This window comes from Ursus arctos, unplaced genomic scaffold (assembly GCF_023065955.2).
Source record: "Ursus arctos isolate Adak ecotype North America unplaced genomic scaffold, UrsArc2.0 scaffold_7, whole genome shotgun sequence".
NCBI lineage: Eukaryota > Metazoa > Chordata > Mammalia > Carnivora > Ursidae > Ursus > Ursus arctos.
Window position 1 is genome coordinate 33,075,131 of NW_026623089.1, and position 15,713 is coordinate 33,090,843.

A 15,713-nucleotide genomic window follows, 5' to 3' on the forward strand; every position below is an offset into this window, starting at 1 on the left:
AAACGAAGTAGTTACCCTCTCTAGCTATTTTCTTCCTGCACTCATTCAAGAAATGATGCTCTAATAATCTATGATCTTGATCTAGAAATATTAGTAGCATTTACCATCTAACTCATTAGCCACTTTCACTACTGCCACTGTAAACCGAGGAGGAAAAAGTAGGCATGACTAAACACAGAACCCTAGTAATTAGTTATGATGGGGAAAGAGTGTGATTGCAGCAGTAAAAAAGAAATCCATCTAAGATAACTACAGATTTTCCAGGAAAGGAGGCAAGAAAATGGTACTACCACTGTAAAAAATTAGGCAGAAAGAAGATGCAATTTAAGAAATTTTTTTTTATTTAAATATTTTAGATGTCATTGTGATGATCAGGGGAAGTTGTTTTATTTTCATATTTGGTACCTAAAATCATTCAAAAAACAAAAAATGATTTGCTTGCTTATGCTTCAAATTAATTTAGTGAAATGGCTACTTTTCACCAGATTTTTTTCATTATACTATAATACTATCATTAAAAAACAGAAGTTGTTGGTTTTAGGATATGTACTGTGCCTTATACACACACAAGTCATATATTATGACTTAATAACACTCTGGATTAAACAAAACTTGAGATCTGCTCCATAATGGATTAAGAAGTCAAATGTAAAAAGCCAAGGAAAACTTACATTAATTAGAAGACCTGAAGCTTTCATAAAGTTTAGAAATCTCTTTAAAAGGTTTTTCTTCATAAAAGAACATAGTCAATATAGAGAATAAGTCACGGATGCATAATCTCATAGTTCTAAAGTTAGCAGGTCATAAATAGTCTATTATATGTTCCCTTAGAGATACAGGTTACTGTAGGAGTTATAGTTAATTATACCAAGACAATTACCATGGAGTAAATCCAAAGCACTTCTTACAATAACTAGAGTTAGATAATATAAGCTGAAGTATCACATACAAAGCTACGGCCCAGTTGAGGGATTAAGAAGCTAAAAACAGAAATTTAAGGAACCTGACACCAACTTATTCTAGAATAAATTATATTTTTCTCCAGAATAACCATTCAAAACACAATGAAACCAAAGCTGACTTTTAAATATACTATGCACGCTTATTAATACAAAATGAATAAATATGATTTTATATTCCTTCTTCTGGGTAACTGTATTTTAAGTTCAGTATCTCTGCTTTCTAGCTTCTGTGAATGGGTTTACACCAGTTCCTCCCTTCCCCCCATCTCCTGATTGCAAATGTCTTCAAGGTCCAGGAAGGTAACATGAATGAATATGTCAGGCAAGGTGATTGTGGCAGGCAGGATGGTTATAAAGCACGAATCTCATCTAAAGGTATTCAAATTCAAAGCTGTACAAAACCAAATCAAATATGTCTGTAGGACCAAATTTATTTTTTATTTTTTTAAAAGATTTTATTTATTTATTTGACAGAGAGAGGCACAGCCAGCGAGAGAGGGAACACAAGCAGGGGGAGTGGGAGAGGAAGAAGCAGGCTCCCAGCAAAGCAGGGAGCCCGATGCGGGGCTCGATCCCAGGACCCTGGGATCATGCCCTGGGCCGAAGGCAGACGCTTAACGACTGAGCCACCCAGGCGCCCCAGGATCAAATTTATTTACTTATTATACACTGTAATTATTCTTCGTAGTTATTTGCCCTTTTGATTAAAAAATTCTAGTGGTTAAGAACCATCCCAGTTCAGCAACTAGCACAGTGCAACAGAAATATATTTTTGCTCAGTAAATATCATTTAATACATCATCCCAAGCCAAAACTAAATAAAGTTTAGGAAAAAAAAACAACTTCCAAGCAATTATCACTTTGTTCACAAGAATGTCTTTTGGGACACAATCAGAACCTTACTGGCTAAAGCCTTACTTCATTTTTTAAAATTTTTTATTTTTTGTAAAGATTTTATTTATTTATTTGACAGAGAGAGAGAGCAAAAGCAGGGGGAGAAGCAGACTCCACACTGAGCAGGGAGCCCAATGCAGGGCTCGATCCAAGGACCCTGGGATCATGACCTGAGCTGAAGGCAGATGCTTAACTGCCTGAGCCACCCAGGCACCCCTAAAGCTTTACTTTAGACAGGACAAAATATTTTATTTCTTACTCCTTATCAAAGCAGTCTGTCCTAGAACAACCTAATTCCTTATACAGCTACTTCACTTCTAGCGATATACAGGAAAGGGTGGTACTTGCGTACTTCATTTATTGTGCTTCACAGATACTACATTTTTTACAAATTAAAGGTTTGGGGCAACCCACATCAAGCCAAGTCTATCCACACCATTCTTCCAACAGCATTTGCTCATTTTGGGTCTCTGTGTCACATTTTGATAGTTCTCCCAATATTTCAAACTTTCTCATTATTATTCTATTTCTTATGGTGATCTGTGGTCAGTGATCTTTTTTCTTTTAAATTTTATTTATTTATTTGAGAGAGAGGAAGAGTGCGAGTGGGGGGAGGGGCAGAGGGAGCGGGAGAAGCAGGCTCTCCACTGAGCAGGGAACCCAATGTGCGGCTCAATCCCAGAACCCTGGGATCATGACCTGAGCCAAAGGTAGCCTACTTAACTGACTGAGCCACCCAGGTGCCCCGGTCAGTGATCTCTGATGTTACTATTGTAATTGCTGTGGGGCACCAAGAATGGCGCCCTTATAAGTCAATGATTTTAGTGATTAAATGTTGTATGTGTTTTGACTGCTCCATCAATCAACCATTCCACATCCCTTCCCCTGTTCTCAGGCCTCATTATTCCCTGAAATACAAGAATATTGAAATTAGGCCAATTTATAACCCTACAAGGGCCTCAAGTGTTCAAGTGAAAGGAAGAGTCACACATCTCTCATTTTAAATCAAAAGCTGGAAATGATTAAGCTAAGTGAAGAAAGCATGTTGAAAACCAAGATGGGCCAAAAGCTATACTTCTTGCACCAAACAGCCAAGTTGTGAATGCAAAGGAAAGGTTCTTGAAGGAAACTAAAAGTGCTACTCCAGTGAACACACAAATGATAAGAAAGCACAACAGCCTTATTGCTGATAAGGAGAAAGTTTTAGTGGTCTGAATAGAAGATCAAACCAGCCACAACATTCCCGTAAACCAAAACCTAATTCAGAGCAAGGCCCTAACTCTCTGCAATTCTGTGAAGCCTGAGAAAGGTGAAGAAGAAAAGCTGGAAGATAGCAGAGGTTGGTTCATGAGGTTTAGGGAAAGATGCTGTCTCCATCATATACAAATGCAAGGTGGGGCCCCTGGGTGGTTCCGTCAGGTGAGTGGCCAACTCTTGATTTCGGCTTAGGTCATGATCTTGGTGTCCTGGGATTAAGCCCCACCCATGTGGGGCTCAACGCTCAGCAGGGAGTCTGCTTCAGGATTCTCCCTCCCCCTCTGCCTCTTAACCCACTGTCAATCTTTCTCTAAATTAAATAAATAAACCTGTTTTAAAAAGTGCAAGGTGAAGCAGCAAGTGCTGACACAGAACTACAAGTTATCCAGAAGATCTAGCTAAGAAATGAAGGTGGCAGTACTCAACAACACATTTTTCCATGTAGAGGAAACAGTGTTATATTGGAAGAAGATGCCATCTGGGACTTCCATAGCTAGAATGAAGTCAATGCCTGGCTCCAAAGCTTCAAAGGACAAGCTGACTTCTCTTGTTAGGGGCTAACGCAGCTGGTGACTTTAAGTTGAAACCAGTGCTCATTTACCATTACAAAAATCCTCATGCTCTTAATACTAAACCTACTCTGCCTGTGCTCCATAAATGGAACAACAAAACCTGAGTGACAGCACATCTGTTTACCACAGGCTTACTGAATATTTTAAGCCTACTGTTGAGATCTACCGCTCAGGAAAAAGGTTCCTTCAAAAATATCACTGCTTTTTGACAATATACCCGATCACCCAAGAGCTCTGATGGAGATGCGCAAGATTAATGCTGTTTTCATGCCCGCTAACATCACATCCATTCTGAAGCCCATAAATCAAGAAGTCATTTTGGCCTTCAATTCTTGTTAAGAAATACATTTTGTAAGGCTATAGCTGCCATACGTAGTGATATTTCTGATGGATCTGGGCAAATTCAACTGAAAACTTTCTGTAAAGTATACACCATTCTAGATGCCATTAAGAACATTCATGACTCATGGGAAGAGGTCAAAACATCAACATTTAAAGGATTTTGGAAGAAGCTGATTCTAGCCCTCGTGGATAACTTTGAGGGGTTCAAGACTTCAACGGAGGAAGTAACTGCAGATGTGGTAGAAAGAACAAGAGAACTAGAATTAGAAGTAGAGCCTAAAGATGCGACTGAGTTGCTGCAACCCCATCCATATAAAATCTGAACGGAGTAGGAGTTATTTCTTACGGATGAGCAAAGAAAGTGGATTCTTGAGATGGAATCTACTCCTGGTAAAGATGTGAAGACTGCTGAAATAATGGCAAAGGACTTAGACTGTTACATAAACTTAGTTGATAAAGCAATGGCAGTGTTTGAGAGGATTGACTTCATTTTTGAAGAAAAGCTCTACTGTAGGTGAAATGCTAAAATAGCACTGCAGGCTACAGAGAAATCATTCATGAAAGGAAGAGTCATTTCATGCTGCAAACTTCACTGTTTTCTTTTTTTAAGAAATTGCCACACACCAAACCTTCAGCAATCACCACCCTGATCTATCAGCAGCCGTGAACACTGAGGCAAGACCCTCCACCAGCAAAATACTACACCTTGCTAAAAGCTTAAATGATGGTTAGCATTTTTTAGCAATAAAACATATTTTAATTAAGGTATGTACATCTTTTTAGACATAAAGCTATTGCACACTTAACAAATTCTAGTACAGTATAAACATAACTCATATATGCAATGGGAAACCAAACAATTCATCTGACTCATTTTACTGATATTTGCTTTATTGCAGTAGTCTGGAACCAAGCCCTCAATATCTCCAAGGTATGCCTGTATAGGTTTTGAGCTAGAATCAGAGTCTTGAATAATTTTAAAATCTAGTTTATAGATTATCAAGCATTATTATAGGTCATTATAAACTGGATAATTTTCTAATGCTCAAATTACCTAAATTACCTCCTTTTCCTTTTCAAAAGGGGGGTGCTACACTTTAACTTTCTGGTTTTCAGGGGCTTAGGACCTCAAAGGTGTTAAAGAATGGCTTGGGGCTTTGTAGTACATCCGCCACTTCTTAGGTAATCTAAGTTGTCTGTCATCAGGTTTCCAAATTATCTGATATAAATAGCTTTTTTTAAGTACTCCTCAACCATTTCCTTCCCTATTCTATTTCTGCTTTCCACCACCTTTATAAGAGGCACTTGCTATAATTACGTGATTAACTGATTATAAACAGAAAAACAAAGCTGAGCACCATCATGTATCAGTGAAGTTGAGGTAGTCTATAAATTTTGTTGATCTTCCTCCTTTGCTTATATAGAACTGCAAAATGCTTTTGTTTTTGTTAGCTTTTATGTTTTTGGTGAAGTAGCATCCCCACTATTTACTTTTCTGTACAACTGACCTAATTCTTCATTCTATTCAATAAATATTTAAACTTTTGCTTTTTTCTAATCTACCTTTTAAGATTTTATGTCATTCAAATGTATTAAATCAGCTGCAAGCATAAAGCTACTTTATATAGCCCTCTCTAATGAGGGCAGATAAGAGGAGAAGCTGGAGGAAATGGGTAACAAAAGAAAGAAATGTTACATGCACCACCTTTACAAAATGACAATCAAGTTGCACAAACAAAACAAGAAATTGTAACAATCCACCAATAACACAAAAGGCTATATATATATCAGAATTTGAAATGCAACTGATCAGTCAAGAAGTAATACTACACGTGTTCTAGCAAAGCAATAGTATATCAATTTTACATATGTAAAATAATGTAACAATTATAATTTAAATAAGAAAATCTAAAACTTCCTAATACTTTACTTATATTAGTTTAAAATGTATTATACCAGTTTATGAATATATATCTTTAATAAAAATTAATACAAATTTTATTTTACTCATACAGTAATACTTCAGTTATTCAGAGGCCACATATGCAGTTAATAAACAGGAAGGAAGGAAAAAGTCTCTGAATAGTCATAATATTGGCATTATAGTTCACACAATAAGTTGTAGTAAATTCTATAATGGAATGCTACACTGGTTGAAAAGAAACAAATTATAGCTAGATGCAATAACACAAATGAAATATCCCAAATTGTGTTGAGTGATAGAAGTTAGATACACAAAAAGATGCATTCTGCATGATTCCTTTTAAATAGAGCTCAAAAACAGAAAATACTAATCAATGCTGTTAAAAGTCAGTACTGAAAAAAGAAGAGACAGTGGCTGGGAACAGGGATGAGGGAGGCTTCTACAATGCTTTTAATGCTTTATTTCTTCATCTTGTAATTACATGGATGAATTCACTTTTTTTTTTCAATTTAAACAGAATTTATTTTTTTGAGCAGTTTTAGATTCACAGCAAAATTAAGGAAAAGGTACAGAGATATCCTATACCCCTTGTCCCCACATCTGTAGTCTCCTCTGCTATCAAAATGGCCCACCAGAATGGTATATTTGTTATAATCAATGAATCTACATGGACACATCATTATCACCCAAAGTCCATAGTTTACATTATGGTTCAGTCTTGGTGCTGTATAGTCCATGGGCTTGGACAAATGTATAGTGACATGTATCTACCATCAGAGTGTCATACACAGTAGTTTTATTGCCGTAAAAACCCTCTGTGTGCCACCTATCCATCCTCCCGCCACCAAACTGTGGTAACCACTGATCTTTTTACTATCTCTATAGTTTTGCCTTTTCCAGGATATCACATAGTTTGAATCATATAATACACAGCCTTTTCAGAATGGCTTTTTTTTCACTTAGTAATATGGCATTCTTTAAAGTTCCTCCATGTCTTTTCACAGCTTGATAGCTCACCGCTTTTTAGTACTGAATACTATTCCATTGTCCAGATACCAATATTTATCCATTCATTTACTGAAGGACATCTTGGTTGCCTCAAGTTTCAGCAATTAGGAAGAAAGCTACTATAAATGTGTTTGTGTAGACATAAGTTTTCCACTCATCTGGGTAAATAACAAGGAGTGTAACTGCTGGATTGTGTAAGAATATGTTTAATTTTATAAGGAATTGCCAAACTGTCTTCCGAAGCAGCTGTACCATTTTGCATTCCCACAGCAACAAATGAGAGTTCCTGTTGCTCCACATCTTTGCTAGTGTCTGGTGGCGTTAATGTTTTGAATTTTAGTCATTCTCCAGGATTTAGTTTGCAATTCCCTAATAATACAAAACATCTTTTCAAATGCATACTTGCCATTTGTGTATCTTCTTTCGTGAGGTGTCTATTCAGGTCTTTTTCCCATTTTTAAATTGTGTTGTTCATTTTCTTATTGTTGGATTTTAAGAGTTCTTTGTATACACATTTTGAATAATAGTCTTTTATCTGGTCATGTCTTTTGAAAATATTTTCTCCCAGTGACTTGTCTTCCTACATTCTTTTGACAATGGCTTTCACAGAACATAAGTTTTTAATTTTAATAAAATACAGCCAATCAATTCTTTCATGGATTGTGCATCTAAAAAGTCACTGCCACCCAAGGTCATCCAGATTTTCTCCAATGTTAACTTACGTCTATGACTGAGTTAATTTTGAGTTAATTTTTGTGAATGGTGTAAGGTTTGTATCTAGATTCATTTCTTTGCAGGTAAACATCCAGTTGTTCTAACACCATTTGTTGAAAAGACTCTGCTCTATTATATTGTCCTTGCCCCTTTGTCAATTATCAGTTGAATACATTTATGTGGGTCTATTTCTGGGCTCTCTATTCTGTTCCATTGATCTATATGTCTGTTTTTTGGCCAATAACACACTGTCTTTATGATAAATCTTAAAATCAAGTACTGTCAGTCCTCCAACTTTGTTCTTCTCTTTTACTATCATGTTGCCTGTTCGGGGTTTTTGCCTCTCCATTAAACTTTAGAATCAGTTTCTCAATATCCATAAATTAACTTACTGAGATTGTGATAAGGAATGCCTTGAATCTAAAGCTCAAGTTGGGGGCACCCTGCAGGCTCAGTTGGTAGAGTACGTGACTCCTAATCTCAGGGTCATGAGTTTGAACCCCAAGTGGGGAGTAGAGTTTACTTACTTACTAACTAAATAAACAAACAAATAGATAAAGTTCATGTTGGGAAGAAATGACATCATGACAATATTGAGTCTAACAATAAGAAAGCTATTAACTTTTGTACATTAACCTTGTATCTTGAAACCTTGCTATAGTTGGTAATTAAATTCCAGAAGAGTTTTTTATTCTTTTGGATTTTCTACATAGACAATCATGTCATTTGCAAACAAAGATAGTTTTATTTCCCCCTTCCCAATCAGCACATCTTTTATTTCCTTTTCTTATCTTACTGAACGAAGTAGGACTTCCACTATGATGCTGAAAAGGAATGGTGAGAGGGAACATTTTTGCCTCGTTGCTTAGTGGGAAAGCTTCCAATTTCTCACCAGTAAGTATGATAGCTGTAGGATTTTTGTAGATATTCTCTATCAGGTTGAGGAAGTTCCTCCTGGGGCGTCTAGGTGGCTCAGTCGTTAAGCATCTGCCTTCGGCTCAGGTCATGATCCCAGGGTCCTGGGATCGAGCCCCACATTGGGCTTCCTGCTCGGTGGGAAGCCCGCTTCTCCCTCTCCCACTCCCCCTGCTTGTGTTACCCCTCTTGCTGTTCCTCTGTCAAATAAATAAATAACAAATCTTAAAAAAAAAAAAAAAGGAAGTTCCTCTCTCTTCCTAGTTTACTGAGAGCTTTCTCATGAATGGGTGTTGAATTTTGTCAAATGCTTTTTCTGCATCTATTGATATGATCATGTTACTTTCTTTAGTTTACTGATGTGATGGACTATGTTAACTGGTTTTATTTATTTTTTTTTTTACTTTTTAAAAAAGATTTTACTTATTTGAGATAGAGAAAGAGCAAGAGATAGAGAGCACAAGCATGACTGGGGTGGGGGGGGGCAGAGGAAGAGGGAGAGAGTCCAGTGTGGGGTCCATCCCAGGACCCTGAGATCATGACCTGAGCTGAAGGCAGAAGCTTAACCAACTGAACCACACAGCATCCCATATTAACTGGTTTTAAACAATTTTTTAATTGAAGTATAGTTGACACACAATGTTACATTAGTTTCAGCCGTATAACATAGTGATTTGACAAGTTCATACATTATGCTGTGTTCACCACAGTGTGGCTACCCACCATCTGTCACCATGCAATACTATTATAATACCATTGGCTATATTCCCCACGCTGTACCTTTCTTTTATCCCTGTGACTTACTTATACGTTAACTGATTTTTAAATGCTGAACTAGCCTTACATACATGGGATAAATCCCACTTGGTCATGATGTAGAATTCCTTTTACAAGTGGTTGGATTCAATTTGATATTTTGTTGAGGACTTGTGCATCTATGTTCATGAGAGATGTTAGTCTGTAGTTTCCTTTTCTTGTAATGTCTTTGTTTGGTTTGGGTATTAGGGTAATGCTGGACTCACAGAATGAATTTGGAAGTATTCCCTCTGCTTCTATGAGAAAGAGACTGTAGAGAACTGGTACAATATTTTCCTTAAATGTTTGGTAGGATTCATCACCAAATCCATCTGGGCCTGGTGCTCTTTCTGTTTTAGAAGGTTATTAATCATTGATTGAATTTAATAAATAAATACAGACCTATTCAGATTGTCTATTTCTTCTTGTGTGAGTTTTAGCAGATCTTGTCTTTCAAGAAACTGGTTTGTTTCATCTAGATTATCAAATCTGGGGGCACACAACTGTTAATAATCCTTTACTCTCCCTTTCTTCCTTGACCTACATGTTATTTAGAAGTGTGCTGTTTAAAAAAAAAAAAAAAAGAAGTGTGCTGTTTAATCACCAAGTATTTAGGGATTTTCTGGCTTAGCTTCCTGTTATTGATTTCTTATTTAATTCCACTGTGGTCTGACAGCAGACACTATATCAGATTTCTATTCTTTCAAAAATTTTAAGGTGTGTTTAGAATATGGCTCTCTTGGTGAATGTTCCATTTGAGCTTGAGAAGAATGTATATTCTGCTGTTGTTAAATGAAGCAGTCTATAGATGTCAATTATATCCAGGTAATCCATGGTGTTACTGAGTTCGACTGTGTCCTTAGTGATATTCTGTTTGCTGGATTCGTCCATTTCTGACAGAGGAGTGTTGAAGTCTCCAACAATAACAACGGACTCATTCATTTCTCGTCAATGTTCTATCAGTTTTTGCCTCACATATTTTGACCCTCTGTTGCCAGGCACATGTACACTGTGGATTCTTACGTCTTCTTGGGAATTGACACCTTTCCTCTCTTTATCCCTGATAACTTTCTTTGCTCTGAAGTCTGCTCTGTATTAATATAACCACCCACTTTTTTGATTAGTGTTAACATCACCTATCTTTCTCTATTTAGTTTTAATCTATATGTGTCTTATATTTAAAGTGGGTTTTGTAAACAGCATATAGTTGGGTCTTGTTTTACTGATCCATTCTGATAATCTCTGTCTTTCAATTAGTATTTTTAGGCAATTGATGTTTAAAGTGATTACTGATATAGCTGGATTAGTATTTACCATTATTCGTTACTGTTTTCTATTTGTTGCACTTGTTCTTTTTCCTACTTTTGTGTTTCACTCTTTTTCTGCCTTTTGTGATACTGAATATTTGTATGACTCCATTTTATTTCCTTTCTTAGTGTATCAGTTATGCTTTTTTTTAACTTTTTAGTGGTTGCCCTAGAGCTTCCAGTATACATTTATAATTATGCCAAGTTTACTTTCAAATAACACTATACCATTTCATGGGTAGTAAGAGTACCTTATAACAACAAAATAATCCCAATTCCTCCCTCCCCTTGTATCATTGTTGTCATTCATTTCTCTTCTACATAAACATACATAAGCATGCATATACACACAAAGCATACATAATTGAATACATTATTACCATTTTAACACACTGTTATCTGTGACAGTAATTAAGAATACAAAAAATAAAAGTTTTCATTTTGCCTTCATTTACACTTTCTCTGATGCTCTTCCTTTCTTTATGTAGATCTGAGTTCCTGACCTAGATCATTTTCTTTATCTCTGAAGAAATTATTTTAACATTTCTTGTAAGGCAAGTCTACTGGCCACTAATGTCCTTAATTTTTGTTTGTCTGATAAAGTCTTTCTCCTTCACTTTTGAAGGATAATTTCACAGGATATAAAATTCTAGGTTGGTGGGTGTTTTTCTCTCAACACTTTAAATAGTTCACTCCATTCTCTTCTTACTTGCATGTTTTACAAAGATAAGTCAGATTAATTCTTATTTTTGTTAACTCTAGGTAAGGCATTTTTCCTTCTGGCTTCTTTCAGGATTCTTTACCTTTAATTTTGTGCAGTTTGAATATGATATGCCTAGGTGTGATTATTTTGGTATTTATCCTGCTTGGTGTTCTCTAAGATTTTTGGATCCTTGGTTTAGTGTCTGATGTTAATTTGGGGGAAATTCTCAGTCAATACTGTAGCAAATACTGCTTCTGTCCCTCTTTCTTTCAAACATATTCCCATTCTGTATATGTTTACCTTTTGTAGTTGTCCCACAATTCTTGGATATTCTGTTTAATTTTTTTTTTTCAGTCTTTTTTTCTCTTTGCCTCTCTGTTTTGGAAGTTTCTATTGACATATCCCCAAGCTCAAAGATTTTCCCCAGCTGTGTGTACTCTACTAATGAGTGCATCAAAGGCATTCTTCATTTCTGTTATATTGCTTTTGATCTCTAGCCTTTCTTTTCGATTCTTTCTTAGACTTTCCATCTCTCTGCTTACGTTACCCATCTGTTCTTTCATATTGTCTACATTATCCATTACATCCTTAGCATATTAATCATAATTTTTAAAAAATTCCCCATCTGATAATTCAAATATCCCTGACATAGCTGAATCTGGTTCCAATAATTACTCTACCGCTTCAAACTGTGCTTTTTGCCTTTTAGTCTTCCATGAAACTTTTTCTTGACAGCCAGACATGATGTACTAAATGAAAGTAACAGCAGTAATGTGGTGGTAAGGTGTGAGGGGAGAGGAAGTGCTCTATAGTCATGATTAAGGTCACAGGTTTTTGCTTTTGTTTTGTTTTTTAATTTTTATCATTTAACTATAGTTGACTGGTTGCAGTCTTTAAGTAAGCTTTGCCCCTTGGCTATAAACTTCACAAGCGCTTCCTATTTCCACCCCTTTGGTGGAACAGGATGGCTACAGCAGCTGGAGTTGCATATTTCCCTTCCCCCAATCTGGTTAGGCTCTGATAAAACCCCAGTAGTTCAGGCACTGGTACATAGTTTCTTTTGAGGTTAGATCTTGTTAAGAAGAATAGAATACTTGAAGAACAGAATGCTCTGGTGTATTTCAAAATGGTTCCTTTTCCTTCCCCACTGCTGGAAGCACAAGATTATTCTTAAGTCTTCACTGCAAGAAGCTGGTAGAGCTCCAGGAGGGACAACTCACAAAAGTATGAGCCCCACCCAGACTGGGTCCCCTTTGAGTTTTAACTCCCTAACTTGTCTACACTGAGCCTCCAGCAATTCTTCAACAACAGTTCAGGTTTTCCAATACTATTTCCTGTGGAAGTTTCTGCTCCATTAAGTTGTGGTTCTCTGTATTTTCCTGTCTCTCTCCAATTCGGGGGACAGCAGTTTGCCCTGTGATCTCATTTCTCTGACAGATCAAAGAAAGGTTGTTGATTTTTCCGTTTTCTCAGTTTTTTACTTGTCAGGACAGAGTGACAACTTACAAGCTCTTTGCATACCAGAATGGAAACTAGAAGTCTGTGTTTACCTCTTAATAATTAATTGAGCTATATATAACTTTTGCATTTATAAATTGTGCATGCTCATATATATATATATATATAAGAGCAAAGTGTAATATAGATTATATTTATATTTATATATATATATAAATATTATATATATATGTATAATATTTAATTTTAAAAGATTTTGTAAAAGTCCACATACCATGTCCTTGCTGTATAGGATGAGAATTTCAAACTCTTGATCAAAACCAACTTAACCACTGTCACTTTAACCATATTCTAAAAAAAACTTTGCTACACAGTCATCAACAGATTTTAAAAAGGCAAATTAGAAAAAGAATCAGAAGCATATTCCTTCTAGGCACTTACAGTTGGAATCACTGCCAGGCCTCTTTAGAGTGGCAGGTTGGAAAAACTCCCTGGAGCAAAGCTAAAGACCTCTGATGCCAAAGAAAAAGAACTGGGCCATTTCTCTACTGTATAGATTAAAAAGGTAATGGTATTCCCATTTCCCCCCTCCATTCTGATGCAAATCTTTTCAGTCAGAAGTCTTAAAGTAGCTCTCAGTGTGGGTCCAGGTTAATTTCAAAAAGCTGAGGTACTGCTTGAGGGTAGAACTAGTTACTTAACTTCTTTTGTATCACTCACAGATTTAGCAAAATGAAAAGCATGCTAACAAGAGAGTTTATATAATATTTCATAAAGTAAGCAAATGTTGTAAAAATCAAGCATTTTGTGTGTGCATCTGTGGTTTTTTTGGAGGGGACACAAATGGAGGTGTGGGTAAAAGAATCGTTAAATGCTTATTTCCATAATCATTAGGCAACTAAATAGGAATATGTTTGCTAGGGTCACTGGACTGAAAAGAATTAGGCTAAGAGGTTAACTAAGCAATCCATGCTTATGTCTGTAATCAAGACTGTACCTTAATCAGCTCTGTGAAAGAGGTAACAGACTATTCCCTAGAATGGAAATTCCCCCCAATCCCACTCAATAATTCACTTTAATATTGATTTAATAATTCTCACTGTTGAATTGCTTCCTTATATCATAGTTTAAGACAAATTCCTCTTGAAACAGACCCAAAAGTAGAAATGAGCACAGCTCTTATTCTTTATCATAAAACAGAAAGGGTTTCATGAAAACAAGGATGCTCTACTATTTGTACAGGCTGCACTTGATTACCTGATTTCCAAAAAAACCCAAGGGGTATTCTATAGCAACCGCAGTTTCAACTAAGTATCTATAACTTAAGGGACCACTGGAATTATGAACCACAGCTAACATTTCTAGACATTCCCTCCCAACAGGCAGATTTGGGAAAGTATAGTTCCAAGACTCCTTAATCTAAAAGCATCATGTTCCAGTGTCTTGGTTCTTTGACTTATAAATGAAAGGAAAATTTGCTTGAAGATCCCTAGATATACCAGATGTAAAGGCAATGCATGTTTTAATGAAAGTACAGAGTAAGCTTGTTAAATTTAATGTTAACAGCTAAATATGCTTACAACTCCAGTCCTTAGTAAATCTCTTCTTGACAGTGTATGAGTAACACATGGATGTAAGGACAGAGAACAATAATGAAAAAGAAGAAAGAATGTATAAAATCTAATATAAAAGAAAAGAATTTGTCATTGGATTAGAAAAGTGTACAAAAACTTGGGGACTTTCTTCCCATGTTATAGTACTTATGACACCATGTTGTCAATGTCTTTTTATAGTTTTTTCTCCCATGAACTTCTGAAGGGCAAGCATACATTTTTATATTCTCAGCACCCAACAGAGCGCTCAGAGCATAGATGATGTACAACAAATGACACTATGCTAAGTATCCCCTTTAAACTTCATAATAATTGTAATGAGGTAGGTAATACATCACTACTCAAATTTTATAGAAAAAAACCTGGGAAAACATTATAGTTGAAGAATGTGCCCAAATATTGCCCTTAATTACTGTACTATACTATCTGAATACATGAATGTCTGCTTTGTCAAGTTCCTGTCTCAGTTTTAATAACTAATTTCATCTATTTGCTCACTCAGATATCATCTGCATTTGTACCTTATGCATCAGGATGACTATATGAGCTCAAGAATCACCAGAAAAACATAAGATTTGGGGACCAACCAGATAATTTTAGGAGCCAAGAGTCATTTCTGGACTTCACACTTTCGAAGTGTGGTTACTGTTGACATTAGCTATTTCTAAATACAAGTATACTGAATTTTTTAAACGTAAATGATTGTACTATAAATAAAGGAGACAAGGTGGGTAATTTATAATATATCAAGAGCAAAAACATGATAACTCTCTAATAAAAAACTTAGAAAGGGCTATGAGGTTGAACTAGCCAGCCTACGAGCACCTGGGTGGCTCAAGTTGGTTAAGCATCTGCCTTTAGCTCAGGGCATGATCTCAGGGTCCTGGGATTGAGCCTCTTAGCTGGCTCCCTGCTCAGGCTCCTGGCTCATCAGGGAGCCTCCTTCTCCCTCTGCTCCTCCCCCAGCTCATGCTTTCTCTCTCTCTAGAGATCATATAAATAAATATTAAAAAAAAATTAAACTAGCCAGCTTAGTTTAAAGATAAGAGATCAGTAAGTGGTTTATATTAATTCAATAAATCAACCAATGAAAGGGATTTATATTACTAGACTATGCCAGGGTTTCATCTATATGACCCCAAATCAATAAAATTATAAAATGGTTTATAAAACAAATTAATGAAATTATTTAATCTTCCATTCTGCTTAAAACAAACATTAATTAATCTTTTGGGATATCACAAAGTAT

General features: G+C 36.0%; 1 protein-coding gene across 4 annotated transcripts in view; it reads right to left on the minus strand.

Moving 5' to 3' along the window:
• The window catches only part of EXOC6 (exocyst complex component 6), a 344,161-nt gene that overhangs the window by 82,566 nt on the left and 245,882 nt on the right, over window positions 1-15,713 (minus strand). The window lies entirely within an intron of this gene.